Raw genomic sequence first — 15,941 nt, forward strand, 5'->3', positions numbered from 1 at the left:
TGACCACTTTTTAACTTAAAAGGAAAGAGTTATTGAGGTTTTAATTTTAGGTGACGTTTCACACACTCATTATTAAATGGACCAGAACTCTCTCATCCTAGCAAATTTTGAAAGGAGATTTCTTTCCCCTGAAAGAGAATTTGAAGATCTCCGATTGGTAGAAATTTCACCACTTTTAAACTTAAAATTAGAGAGTTGAGGAGATTTTAATTTTGGGTTACGTTTCGCCCACTCGTTATACAATGGACCGAAACTCTGTCATCCCACCGAATTTTGAAACGAGATATTTTTCCCCTGAAAAAGAATTTGAAGACCACTGATTGGTATAAATTTAACCACTTTTAAACTTAAAATTAGGGAGTTACGGAGGTTTTAATTTTGGGTGACGTCTCGCACTCTTTATAAAACGGACCAGTACTGTCTCATCCCACCGAATTTTTAAACTAGATTTCTTTCACCTGAAAGAGAATTTGAAGAGCTCTGATTGGTAAAAATTTCACCAATTTTAAACATAAAATGATAGAGTTATTGAGGTTTTAATTTTGTGTGATGTTTTGCATACTCTTTATAAAACTAACAACAACTCTCTCATCTCACCGAATTTTGAAACAAAATTTCATTCCCCTGAAAGAGGATTTGAAGACCTGCGATTGGTAGAAATTTCACCACTTTTAAACTTAAAATGAGAGACTTGTGAGGATTTAATTTTGGGTGACGTTTCGACCACTCTTTAAGAAACCGACCAGAACTCTCTCATCCCACAGAATTTTTAAACAAGATTTCTTTCCCCTGAAAGAGAATTTGAAGACCTCGGATTGGGAGAAAGTTCACCACTTTTGGATTTAAAATGAAGGAGTTATGGTGGTTTTAATTTTGGCTGACATTTCACACACCCTTCATAAAACGGACCAGAACACTCTCATCCCACCGAATTTTTAAACGAGATTTCTTTCCCCCGAAAGAGAATTTGAAGCCCTCCAATTAGTAGAAATTTCACCACTTTCAAACTTAAAATGAGAGAGTTAGGGAGGTTTTAATTTTGCGTGACGTTTCGCACACTGTTTACAATACGTAGCAGAACTCTCTCTTCCCACCGAATTTTGAAAGGAGATTTATTTCCCCTGAAAGAGAATTTAAAGACCTCTGATTGGAATGATTTTCACCCCTTTCCAACTTGAAATAAGAGAGTCATGAATGTTTTAGCTTTGGGTGACGTTTCGCACACTCTCTACGAAACGGACTAGAACTCTCTCATCCCACCGAATTTTGAAATGAGATTTCTTTCCCCTGAAAGAAAATATGAAGACCTCTGATTGGTAGAAATTTCAACACTTTTAAACATAAAATGAGGGAGTTACAGAGGTTTTAATTTTGGTTGACGTTTCGCACACTCTTTATAAAACAAACTAGAACTCTCACATCCCACCGAATTTTCAAATCAGATTTCTTTCCCTAGCAAGTGAATTTGAAGACCTCCGATTCGTAGAAATTTGACCACAACTTAAAATGAGAGAGTTATGGAGGTTTTAATTTTGGGTGACGTTTCGCACACTCTTTATTAAATAGACCAGAACTCTCTCATCCCACCAAATTTCGAAACAAGATTTCTTTCCCCTGAAAGAGAATTTGAAGACCTCCGATTGGTAAAGATTTCACCACTTTTAAACTTAAAATTAGGGTGTTGTGGAGGTTTTACTTTTGGGTGACGTGTCGCACACTCTTTGTGAAAAGCATCCAACTAAATTTTGAAACAAGATTACTTTCCCCTTAATGAGAATTTGAAGACCTTCAATTGGTGGAAATTTCATCACTTATAAGCTTAAAATGAGAGATTTCTTTGGGTTTTAATTTTGGGTGATATTTCGTATAGTCTTTATAAAACGGACTAGAACTCTCTCATCCCACCGAATTTTTAAACAAAATTTCATTCCTGAAATTCCAAGGGTGGTCCCTAGTACGACAACTATGAGGAGTGAGAATTAATTAGGTTTCTAACAAGTTTTAATCTTTTGAAAACTCAAACCTAAATTGGAAATTAAGAGATCAAAATGAAATTCAAGCACACATAAATCTAGAGGTGCAATGCAAAATAAAGAGCTAGAGTTCAAGAGAGAGTGCACCCGAGATTTAAAGTGGTTCGGTCCTCAAAACGCGAGGCCTACTCCACTCCACCAACAAAGACCCGTTGATGGCTTCACTAAGTGATCTTCTTAACTTCGGCGAAGATCGATGCCGATTACAAATTCCGATCACCTTTAACCTTGGTGGCAATCTTCACCACGGAGAGTGGGCTACGCTTCTCCGAACACTCGCCCGAATACAATTTCTTGACTAAGAAAGAAAGAACAAAAATCCCTCACAAGGGATTACAACTTTGAAGAAGATGTACAAATATAGCCTATAGATCCGAATCCTAATCTTAGATGATGAGAGGCATAAACATGTTTGATTCACTCTAAGGATGTTCAAGTAGGTTTTTAGAGTGTTAGGATTGATGGTTTGGAAGTTTAGAATCCCCATATATATAGGAAAACCAAAATATGACCGTTCAATGGCATTGTGGTAATTCCAGCAAAATTCCCAACTGCTCAAAATATGACTGTTATAGTGTTCTCGGAGTTCTGAGAATTCACGTAGTTCCGAAAAACAATCTCGGAGTTCCGGGAATACAAACAGAAGATGAAAAAAAGTCTACTGGACCATTTCTCGGAGTTCCGAGAATATTTCTCGGAGTTTCGAGAATTCTCGGAGTTCCGAGAAGCCTATGAAGAGCAGATTTTCACTTCATGTTTTTGGGTTTCCAACTTAACACCAAGTTGGGATTGCTATGAGGGTTCCAAGGTGTTGGAACACCACAAAGACAATCACATATAAATTTAGGGTGTGTGTTTATTTATTATGCCTCTAAAATCTAAAACTAAGATTGGATCTTTTACAATCTAAATATAACTTGATCTTCAATGGATTCTTCAAGTCTTCATTTGTCTTGGACTTCGTTGTCTTTGGCCTTCATGATGTGGTCCAATGAGTGCTTCTTGGCCTCAATCCAAACAATGTTGTCTTAGCACCAATGTGATCTACAACTTAGACAATCAAACACATTAGTGATCATAAATCACTTGTGTATTGGAATCATCAAAATAAGATGGGAATGCCAAGGTGGAAACCATTGGGCTTACAATCTCCCCCTTTTTGATGATGACAAGCACAAGAGATTTTCCAATAAAAGCATTCATATTCTCCTTACACTAGAATTCTCTCCCCCTTTGGCATCAATCAAAAAGATTGGGGTAAAAGAGAAACAAAGGGATGAAATATTCAATTAAAAGCTCCCCCTTTTTCAAGGAAAAAGACAAACCTAGAACTCCCCCTATTGGAAAAATAATTTCAATACAAGAGGGGATAACTATAAAAAGATATTCAATTTTAGAGCATGCCCCTAATCTAAGCACATATGATGAAAATCATATGGGGGCTTTGGGAACCCAAGATTTCTTGGTTCCATGATTATCCCTAATCTTAGATGCACATTGGAATTGGTAATGACCATTAATTCCACAATAATGGCATCTAACATGAGGGTTTGATATGCTAGTCCTATCATATGCATGTTTAGGTTTTTGACTAGTCTTCCTCAAGATTATGTCAATAATTTTATCACCATTTAGGAAACCATGGAGACATAATCTTAACCTTTCATTTTCATTATGAAGATGGGTTATTTGATTTAGAAAATCATTAAATTCATCTTCATAAGATTTGGAAGAGCTTGCCACATCTTGGAGTTTTGCAATTTGGCAAGATTTCTCATCCAAACAACCCTTAAGGGTTTCAATCTCAAGTTTAAAATTTTCAAGTTGTATTTGAGATTTGGAAGAAAATTCAATTTTTAAAAAATTAAGTTCATTTTCTAATTTTGAAATGGATTTCTTTTGAACTTTATTTTTAGAAATTTGAGAGTGCAAGGTTGAGCACAATTCATCATATGATATTTTTTCACTATCACTACTAGATGAATAACATGAAGGGTTAGAGTTTACCTCGTCTTCATGGGTGAGTGCCATGAAGCAAAGATCGTCTTTCTTTTCTTCCCCTTCGCTTGAACTCTTTCCCGAGGTGCTAGTAGCATCCCATCCGGCGGCAAGAGCTTTATGTTTCTTCCATTCCTTCTTTCTCTTGTATTTTGAGGAAGATGACTTGAGAAGTGGACAATCCGGTCTTTTGTGTCCGGCCTTCTTGCAATTATAGCACCTTATTCCTCCTTCTACTTCACTTTCTTCTTTCTTCTTCGTTTTATCCTTTTTATGTTTCTTTCTCCATAAGCTTTTAAATTTCTTTAAAGCTTCTTCTTCATCGTTATCCGCCTCGCTAGAGGATGATGAGTTTGCTTTGAAGGCTTTTAGAGCTAGAGATCGACTCTCTTTCTCTTTCTCTTTCGGCTTCTTCTCCTCTTGTCGGCTAGTGAGGAGCATCTCATGGGTGATGAGAGATCCTACAAGCTCCTCCATGGTTAGCGTCTTGAGATTCTTTGATTCTTGTATGGCGGTCACCTTTGGATCCCAATATGGAGGAAGAGACCTAAGCAACTTACTCACAAGCTCATCAGTAGGATAAGATTTACCAAGATTTGCTAATTCATTAGAAATTTTAGAAAAACGGGTATACATTTCGGAAATGCTTTCCTTTTGATCCATTCTAAACATTTCATATTTGCTCTTTAACAAGTTTATTTTGGAATCTTTAACTTGTGATGTTCCCTCATGGGTAACGGCAAGTGTATCCCAAATAATCTTGGCGGAATCAAAAAGAGCAACTCGATTAAACTCCTCCGTAGATAGGGCGCAAAACAAAGAAATTTTGGCTTTGTAATTTAAATTTGCATGCCTTTTCTCTACGACATTCCATTCTTCAAATGGTTTGGAAGGCAAAGTGTAGCCATTTTCTACAATATGCCAAAGTTCCACATCTATCGAAAGAAGATAGATGCGCATCCTTGTCTTCCAATGTCCATAGTTGGACCCATCAAAGAAGGGAGGTCTAGTTGTGGAATGGCCCTCCGGAAGTCCGGTTCCAATTCTATCCGTCATTTCACAATTAGAAAGTTGCCAAAGATCTTATGATCTTTCCCTTGTTTGAAATTTTTAAAGAAAAAATTTACCAAAGATTTTTAGAAAAGAAAATCTTTTAAGAGCCTTCGCTCTGATACCAAGTGAAATTCCAAGGGTGGTCCCTAGTACGATAACTATGAGGAGTGAGAATTAATTAGGTTTCTAAAAAGTTTTAATCTTTTGAAAACTCAAACCTAAATTGGAAATTAAGAGATCAAAATGAAATTCAAGCACACAAGTTAAATCTAGAGGTACAATGCAAAATAAAGAGCTAGAGTTCAAGAGAGAGTGCACCCGAGATTTAAAGTGGTTCGGTCCTCAAAACGCGAGGTCTACTCCACTCCACCAACAAAGACCCGTTGATGGCTTCACTAAGTGATCTTCTTAACTTCGGCGAAGATCGGTGCCGATTACAAATTCCGATCACCTTTAACCTTGGTGGCAATCTTCACCACGGAGAGTGGGCTACGCTTCTCCGAACACTCGCCCGAATACAATTTCTTGACTAAGAAAGAAAGAACAAAAATCCCTCACAAGGGATTACAACTTTGAAGAAGATGTACAAATATAGCCTATAGATCCGAATCCTAATCTTAGATGATGAGAGGCATAAACAAGTTTGGTTCACTCTAAGGATGTTCAAGTAGGTTTTTAGAGTGTTAGGATTGATGGTTTGGAAGTTTAGAATGCCCATATATATAGGAAAACCAAAATATGACCGTTCAATGGCATTGTGGTAATTCCAGCAAAATTCCCAACGGCTCAAAATATGACCGTTATAGTGTTCTCGGAGTTCCGAGAATATTTCTCGGAGTTCCGAGAATTCTCGGAGTTCCGCGAAAAAATCTCGGAGTTCCTGGAATACAAACAGAAGATGAAAAAAAGTCTACTGGACCATTTCTCGGAGTTCCGAGAATTTCTCTCGGAGTTCTGAGAAGCCTATGAAGAGCAGATTTTCACTTCATGTTTTTGGGCTTCCAACTTAACACCAAGATGGGATTGCTATGAGGGTTCCAAGGTGTTGGAACACCACAAAGACAATCACATATAAATTTAGGGTGTGTGTTTATTTATTATGCCTCTAAAATCTAAAACTAAGATTGGATCTTTTACAATCTAAATATAACTTGATCTTCAATGGATTCTTCAAGTCTTCATTTGTCTTGGACTTCGTTGGTTTTGGCCTTCATGATGTGGTCCAATGAGTGCTTCTTGGCCTCAATCCAAGCAATGTTGTCTTAGCACCAATGTGATCTACAACTTAGACAATCAAACACATTAGTGATCATAAATCACTTGTGTATTGGAATCATCAAAATAAGATGAGAATGCCAAGGTGGAAACCATTGGGCTTACAATTCCCCTGAAAGAGAATTTGAAGATCTGTGATTGGTAGAGATTTCACCACTTTTAAACTTAAAATGATAGAGTTGTGGAGGTTTTACTTTTGGGTGACGTTTTGCACACTCTTTGTTAAACGGACCAGAACTCTCTCATCCCAACAAATTTTGAAATGAGATTTCTTTCCCCTGAAAGTGAATTTGAATACCTCTGAGGTTTTAATTTTTGGTAATTTTTCACACACTCTTTAGGAAACGGACCACAGTTCTCTCATCCCACCCAACTTTGAAACGGACCATAGTTCTCGCACACTCCTATTTGAAGACCTCCGATTGGTAGAAAGTTCACTACTTTCGAACTTAAAATGAGAGAGTTATGGACGTTCTAATTTTGGGTGACGTTTCAAACATTCTTTATAAAACGGACCTGAACAATCTCATCCCACCGAGTTTTTAAACGAGATTTCTTTCCCCTGAAAGTAAATTTGAAGACCTCCGATTGGTAGAAATTTCACGAATTTTAAACTTAAAACGATAGGGTTATGTAGGTTTTAATTTTGGGTGACGTTTTGCCCACACTTTATAAAACGGACAAGAACTCTCTCATCGCACTGAATTTTGAAACAAAATTTCTTTCCCCTGAAAGAGAATTTAAAGTCCTGCGATTGGTAGAAATTTCACCACGTTAAAACTTAAAATGATAGAGTTGTGAGGTTTTAATTTTGGGTGACGTTTTACACACTCTTTATGAAACGGACCATAACCCTCTCATCCCGCCCAATTTTTAAACGAGATTTCTTTCCCCTGAAAGAGAATTCGAACACCTGCGATTGGTATAAATTTCATCACTTCTAAACTTAACATGAGACAGTTATGGAGGTTCTAATTTTGGGTGACATTTTGCACACTCTTTATAAAAGGACCACAACTCTCTCATCCCACCGAATTTTGAAACAAAATTTATTTCCCCAGAAGGAGAATTTGAAGACCTGCGATTGGTAGAAATTTGACCACTTTTAACCTTAAAATGAGAGAGTTGTGTGGTTTTAATTTGGGGTAACGTTTCGCACACTCTTTATGAAACAGACCATAACTTTCTCATCCCACCCAATTTTGAAACGAGATTTCTTTCCCCTGCAGAGAATTTTAAGACCTCCGATTGGTAGAAATGTCACCACATTTTAACTTAAAATCAGAGAGTAGTGGAGGTTTAACTTTTGGGTGACGTTTAGCACACTCTTTATGAAGCGGACCAGAACTCTCTCATCCCACCAAATTTTGAAAGGAGATTTCTTTCCCCTGAAAGAGAATTGGAAGACCTCCGATTGGGAGAAATTTCACCAATTTGAAACTTAAAATTAGAGAGTTGTGGAGGTTTTAATTTTGGGTGACGTTTCGCACACTCTTTATGAAACGGACCAGAACTCTCTCATCCCACCAAAGTTTGAAACAAGATTTGTTTCCCCTGAAAAAGGATTTGAAGACCAACGATTGGTAGGAATTTCACCACTTTTAAACTTAAAATGAGAGAGTTAGGGAGGTTTTTATTTTGGGTGACGTTTCTCACACACTTTATGAATCGGACGAGAACTCTCTCATCCCACGGAATTTTGAAACGAGATTTCTTTCCCCAGAAAGAAAATTTCAATACTTCCGATTGGAAGAAATTTTTTCCAATTTTAAGCTTAAAAGGTGAGAGTTTTGGAGGTTTTAATTTTGGGTGACGTTTCGCACACTCTTTATGATATGGACCAGAACTGTCTCAACCCACCAAATTTCCCCTGAAAGAGAATTTGAACACCTCCGATTTGTAGAAATTTCACCACTTTTAAACATAACTTGAGAGAGTTGTGGAGGTTATAATTTTGAGTAACGTTTCGCACACTCTTTATGAAACAGACCAGAACTGTCTCATCCACCAAATTTTGAAAGGAGATTTCTTTCCACTGAAAGAGAATTTGAAGACCTACGATTGGTAGAAATTTCACCACTTCTAAACTTAAAATTAGAGAGTTGAGGAAGTTTTAATTTTGGGTAACGTTTCCTGCACTCATTATAAAACGGACCAAAACTCACTCACCCCACAGAATTTTGATACGACATTTCTTTCCCCTGAAAATAAATTTGAACACCTCTGATTGGTATAAATTTGAACACTTTTAAAGTTAAAATGAGAGAGTCAGGGAGGTTTTAATTTTGGGTGAGGTTTCACACACTCTTTATAAAACGGACCAGAACTCTCTCATCCCACCGAATTTTTGAACGAGGTTTCTTTCACCAGAGAGAGAATTTGAAGACCTCCAATTGGTAGAAGTTTCACCAATTTTAAACTTAAAATGCTAAGGTTTTAATTTTGTGTGACGTTTCACACACTCTTTATAAAACCAAGAACTCTCTCATCCTACCGAATTTTGAAGCAAAATTTCATTCCCCTAAAATAGGATTTGAGGACCTGCGATTGGTAGAAATTTCACCACTTTTAAACTTGAAATGAGAGAGTTGTGAGGTTTTAATTTTGGGTGACGTTTTGCCCACTCTGTAAGAAATGGACCAGAACTCTCTCATCTCACAGAATTTTTAAACAAGATTTCTTTCCCCTGAAAGAGAATTTGAAGTCCTCCGATTGGTAAAAATTTGACCACTTTTAACCCTAAAATGAGAGCGTTGTGTGGTTTTAATTTGGGGTAACGTTTCACACACTCTTATGAAACGGACCATAACTTTCTCATGCCACCCAATTTTGAAACGAGATTTCTTTCCCCTGCAGAGAATTTTAAGACCTCCGATTGGTAGAAATGTGACCACATTTTAACTTAAAATCAGAGAGTAGTGGGGGTTTAACTTTTGGGTGACGTTTAGCACAGTCTTTATGAAGCGGACCAGAACTCTCTCATCCCACCAAATTTTGAACGGAGATTTCTTTCCCCTGAAAGAGAATTGGAAGACCTCCGATTGGTAGAAATTTCACCAATTTGAAACTTAAAATTAGGGAGTTGTGGAGGTTTTAATTTTGGGTGATGTTTCGCACACCCTTTATGACACGGAACAGAACTCTCTCATCCCACCGAAGTTTGAAACAAGATTTGTTTCCCCTGAAAAAGGATTTGAAGACCAACCATTGGTAGGCATTTCACCACTTTTAAACTTAAAATGAGAGAGTTAGGGAGGTTTTTATTTTGGGTGACGTTTCTCACACACTTTATGAATCGGACGAGAACTCTCTCATCCCACGGAATTTTGAAACGAGATTTCTTTCCGCAGAAAGAAAATTTCAAGACTTCCGATTGTAAGAAATTTTTTCCAATTTTAAGCTTAAAAGGTGAGAGTTTTGGAGGTTTTAATTTTGGGTGACGTTTCGCACACTCTTTATGATATGGACCAGAACTGTCTCAACCCACCAAATTTCCCCTGAAAGAGAATTTGAACACCTCCGATTTGTAGAAATTTCACCACTTTTAAACATAACTTGAGAGAGTTATGGAGGTTATAATTTTGAGTAACGTTTCGCACACTCTTTATGAAACAGACCAGAACTGTCTCATCCACCAAATTTTGGAAGGAGATTTCTTTCCACTGAAAGAGAATTTGAAAACCTACGATTGGTAGAAATTTCACCACTTCTAAACTTAAAATTAGAGAGTTGAGGAAGTTTTAATTTTGGGTAACGTTTCGTGCACTCATTATGAAACGGACCAAAACTCACTCACCCCACAGAATTTTGAAACGACATTTCTTTAAATTTGAAGACCTCTGATTGGAATAAATTTGAACACTTTTAAAGTTAAAATGAGAGCGTCAGGGAGGTTTAAATTTTGGGTGACGTTTCGCACACTCTTTATAAAACGGACCAGAACTCTCTCATCCCACCGAATTTTTGAACGAGATTTCTTTCACCAGAGAGAGAATTTGAAGACCTCCAATTGGTAGAAGTTTCACCAATTTTAAACTTAAAATGCTAAGGTTTTAATTTTGTGTGACGTTTAACACACTCTTTATAAAACCAAGAACTCTCTCATCCTACCGAATTTTGAAGCAAAATTTCATTCCCCTAAAATAGGATTTGAGGACCTGCGATTGGTAGAAATTTCACCACTTTTAAACTTGAAATGAGAGAGTTGTGAGGTTTTAATTTTGGGTGACGTTTTGCCCACTCTTTAAGAAATGGACCAGAACTCTCTCATCCCACAGAATTTTTAAACAAGATTTCTTTCCCCTGAAAGAGAATTTGAAGTCCTCCGATTGGTAGAAATTTGACCACTTTTAACCTTAAAATGAGAGAGTTGTGTGGCTTTAATTTTGGGTAACGTTTCGCACACTCTTATGAAACGGACCATAACTTTCTCATCCCACCCAATTTTGAAACGAGATTTCTTTCCCCTGCAGAGAATTTTAGGACCTCCGATTGGTAGAAATGTCACCACATTTTAACTTAAAATCTGAGAGTAGTGGGGGTTTAACTTTTGGGTGACGTTTAGCACACTCTTTATGAAGCGGACCAGAACTCTCTCATCCCACCAAATTTTGAAAGGAGATTTCTTTCCCCTGAAAGAAAATTGGAGGACCTCCGATTGGTAGAAATTTCACCAATTTGAAACTTAAAATTAGAGAGTTGTGGAGGTTTTAATTTTGGGTGACGTTTCGCACACTCTTTATGAAACGGACCAGAACTCTCTCATCCCACCAAAGTTTGAAACAAGATTTGTTTCCCCAGAAAAAGGATTTGAGGACGAACGATTGGTAGGAATTTCACCACTTGTAAACTTAAAATGAGAGAGTTAGGGAGGTTTTTATTTTGGGTGACGTTTCTCACACACTTTATGAATCGGACGAGAACTCTCTCATCCCACGGAATTTTGAAACGAGATTTCTTTCCCCAGAAAGAAAATTTCAAGACTTCCGATTGGAAGAAATGTTTTCCAATTTTAAGCTTAAAAGGTGAGAGTTTTGGAGGTTTTAATTTTGGGTGACGTTTCGCACACTCTTTATGATATGGACCAGAACTGTCTCAACCCACCAAATTTCCCCTGATAGAGAATTTGAACACCTCCGATTTGTAGAAATTTCACTACTTTTAAACATAACTTGAGAGAGTTGTGGAGGTTATAATTTTGAGTAACGTTTCGCACACTCTTTATGAAACAGACCAGAACTGTCTCATCCACCAAATTTTGAAAGGAGATTTCTTTCCACTGAAAGAGAATTTGAAGACCTACGATTGGTAGAAATTTCACCACTTCTAAACTTAAAATTAGAGAGTTGAGGAAGTTTTAATTTTGGGGAACGTTTCGTGCACTCATTATAAAACGGACCAAAACGCACTCACCCCACAGAATTTTGAAACGACATTTCTTTAAATTTGAAGACCTCTGATTGGTATAAAATTGAACACTTTTAAAGTTAAAATGAGAGAGTCAGGGAGGTTTTAATTTTGGGTGACATTTCGCACACTCTTTATAAAACGGACGAGAACTCTCTCATCCCACCGAATTTTTGAACGAGATTTCTTTCACCAGAGAGAGAATTTGAAGACCTCCAATTGGTAGAAGTTTCACCAATTTTAAACTTAAAATGCTAAGGTTTTAATTTTGTGTGACGTTTCACACACTCTTTATAAAACCAAGAACTCTCTCATCCTACCGAATTTTGAAGCAAAATTTCATTCCCCTAAAATAGGATTTGAGGACCTGCGATTGGTAGAAATTTCACCACTTTTAAACTTGAAATGAGAGAGTTGTGAGTCTTTAATTTTGGGTGACGTTTTGCCCACTCTTTAAGAAATGGACCAGAAGTCTCTCATCCCACAGAATTTTTAAACAAGATTTCTTTCCCATGAAAGAGAATTTGAAGTCCTCCGATTGGTAGAAATTTGACCACTTTTAACCTTAAAATGAGAGAGTTGTGTGGTTTTAATTTTGGGTAACGTTTCGCACACTCTTATGAAACGGACCATAACTTTCTCATCCCACCCAATTTTGAAACGAGATTTCTTTCCCCTACAGAGAATTTTTGGATCTCCGATTGGTAGAAATGTCACCACATTTGAACTTAAAATCAGAGAGTAGTGGGGGTTTAACTTTTGGGTGACGTTTAGCACACTCTTTATGAAGCGGACCAGAACTCTCTCATCCCACCAAATTTTGAAAGGAGATTTCTTTCCCCTGAAAGAGAATTGGAAGACCTCCGATTGGTAGAAATTTCACCAATATGAAACTTAAAATTAGGGAGTTTTGGAGGTTTTAATTTTGGGTGACGTTTCGCACACTCTTTATGAAACGGACCAGAACTCTCTCATCCCACCAAAGTTTGAAACAAGATTTGTTTCCCTGAAAAAGGATTTGAAGACCAACGATTGCTAGGAATTTCACCACTTTTAAACTTAAAATGAGAGAGTTAGGGAGGTTTTTATTTTGGGTGACGTTTCTCACACACTTTATGAATCGGACGAGAACTCTCTCATCCCACGGAATTTTGAAACGAGATTTCTTTCCCAGAAAGAAAATTTCAAGACTTCCGATTGTAAGAAATTTTTTCCAATTTTAAGCTTAAAAGGTGAGAGTTTTGGAGGTTTTAATTTTGGGTGACGTTTCGCACACTCTTTATGATATGGACCAGAACTGTCTCAACCCACCAAATTTCCCCTGAAAGAGAATTTGAACACCTCCGATTTGTAGAAATTTCACCACTTTTAAACATAACTTGAGAGAGTTGTGGAGGTTATAATTTTGAGTAACGTTTCGCACACTCTTTATGAAACAGACCAGAACTGTCTCATCCACCAAATTTTGGAAGGAGATTTCTTTCCACTGAAAGAGAATTTGAAGACCTACGATCGGTAGAAATTTCACCACTTCTAAACTTAAAATTAGAGAGTTGAGGAAGTTTTAATTTTGGGTAACTTTTTGTGCATTCATTATAAGACGGACCAAAACTCACTCACCCCACATAATTTTGAAACGACATTTCTTTCCCCTAAAAATAAATTTGAAGACCTCTGATTGGTATAAATTTGAACACTTTTAAAGTTAAAATGAGAGCGTCAGGGAGGTTTAAATTTTGGGTGGCGTTTCGCACACTCTTTATAAAACGGACCAGAACTCTCTCATCCCACCGAATTTTTGAACGAGATTTCTTTCACCAGAGAGAGAATTTGAAGACCTCCAATTGGTAGAAGTTTCACCAATTTTAAACTTAAAATGCTACGGTTTTAATTTTGTGTGACGTTTAACACACTCTTTATAAAACCAAGAACTCTCTCATCCTACCGAATTTTGAAGCAAAATTTCATTCCTCTAAAATAGGATTTGAGGACCTGCGATTGGTAGAAATTTCACCACTTTTAAACTTGAAATGAGAGAGTTGTGAGGTTTTAATTTTGGGTGACGTTTTGCCCACTCTTTAAGAAATGGACCAGAACTCTCTCATCCCACAGAATTTTTAAACAAGATTTCTTTCCCCTGAAAGAGAATTCGAAGTCCTCCGATTGGTAGAAATTTGACCACTTTTAACCTGAAAATGAGAGAGTTGTGTGGTTTTAATTTTGGGTAACGTTTCGCACACTCTTATGAAACGGACCATAACTTTCTCATCCCACCCAATTTTGAAACGAGATTTCTTTCCCCTGCAGAGAATTTTAGGACCTCCGATTGGTAGAAATGTCACCACATTTTAACTTAAAATCTGAGAGTAGTGGGGGTTTAACTTTTGGGTGACGTTTAGCACACTCTTTATGAAGCGGACCAGAACTCTCTCATCCCACCAAATTTTGAAAGGAGATTTCTATCCCCTGAAAGAAAATTGGAGGACCTCCGATTGGTAGAAATTTCACCAATTTGAAATTTAAAATTAGAGAGTTGTGGAGGTTTTAATTTTGGGTGACGTTTCGCACACTCTTTATGAAACGGACCAGAACTCTCTCATCCCACCAAAGTTTGAAACAAGATTTGTTTCCCCTGAAAAAGGATTTGAAGACCAACGATTGATAGGAATTTCACCACTTTTAAACTTAAAATGGGAGAGTCAGGGAGGTTTTTATTTTGGGTGACGTTTCTCACACACTTTATGAATCGGACGAGAACTCTCTCATCCCACGGAATTTTGAAACGAGATTTCTTTGCCCAGAAAGAATTTCAAGACTTCCGATTGGAAGAAATTTTTTCCAATTTTAAGCTTAAAAGGTGAGAGTTTTGGAGGTTTTAATTTTGGGTGACGTTTCGCACACTCTTTATGATATGGACCAGAACTGTCTCAACCCACCAAATTTCCCCTGAAAGAGAATTTGAACACCTCCGATTTGTAGAAATTTCACCACTTTTAAACATAACTTGAGAGAGTTGTGGAGGTTATAATTTTGAGTAACGTTTCGCACACTCTTTATGAAACAGACCAGAACTGTCTCATCCACCAAATTTTGAAAGGAGATTTCTTTCCACTGAAAGAGAATTTGAAGACCTACGATTGGTAGAAATTTCACCACTTCTAAACTTAAAATTAGAGAGTTGAGGAAGTTTTAATTTTGGTGAACGTTTCGTGCACTCATTATAAAACGGACCAAAACGCACTCACCCCACAGAATTTTGAAACGACATTTCTTTAAATTTGAAGACCTCTGATTGGTATAAAATTGAACACTTTTAAAGTTAAAATGAGAGAGTCAGGGAGGTTTTAATTTTGGGTGACGTTTCGCACACTCTTTATAAAACGGACGAGAACTCTCTCATCCCACCGAATTTTTGAACGAGATTTCTTTCACCAGAGAGAGAATTTGAAGACCTCCAATTGGTAGAAGTTTCACCAATTTTAAACTTAAAATGCTAAGGTTTTAATTTTGTGTGACGTTTCACACACTCTTTATAAAACCAAGAACTCTCTCATCCTACCGAATTTTGAAGCAAAATTTCATTCCCCTAAAATAGGATTTGAGGACCTGCGATTGGTAGAAATTTCACCACTTTTAAACTTGAAATGAGAGAGTTGTGAGTCTTTAATTTTGGGTGACGTTTTGCCCACTCTTTAAGAAATGGACCAGAAGTCTCTCATCCCACAGAATTTTTAAACAAGATTTCTTTCCCATGAAAGAGAATTTGAAGTCCTCCGATTGGTAGAAATTTGACCACTTTTAACCTTAAAATGAGAGAGTTGTGTGGTTTTAATTTTGGGTAACGTTTCGCACACTCTTATGAAACGGACCATAACTTTCTCATCCCACCCAATTTTGAAACGAGATTTCTTTCCCCTACAGAGAATTTTTGGATCTCCGATTGGTAGAAATGTCACCACATTTGAACTTAAAATCAGAGAGTAGTGGGGGTTTAACTTTTGGGTGACGTTTAGCACACTCTTTATGAAGCGGACCAGAACTCTCTCATCCCACCAAATTTTGAAAGGAGATTTCTTTCCCCTGAAAGAGAATTGGAAGACCTCCGATTGGTAGAAATTTCACCAATATGAAACTTAAAATTAGGGAGTTGTGGAGGTTTTAATTTTGGGTGACGTT

The sequence above is a fragment of the Tasmannia lanceolata genome, unplaced genomic scaffold, assembly GCF_043159265.1.
Source record: "Tasmannia lanceolata isolate RefF3 unplaced genomic scaffold, GAP_Taslan_0.1 ptg000018l, whole genome shotgun sequence".
Lineage (NCBI taxonomy): Eukaryota > Viridiplantae > Streptophyta > Magnoliopsida > Canellales > Winteraceae > Tasmannia > Tasmannia lanceolata.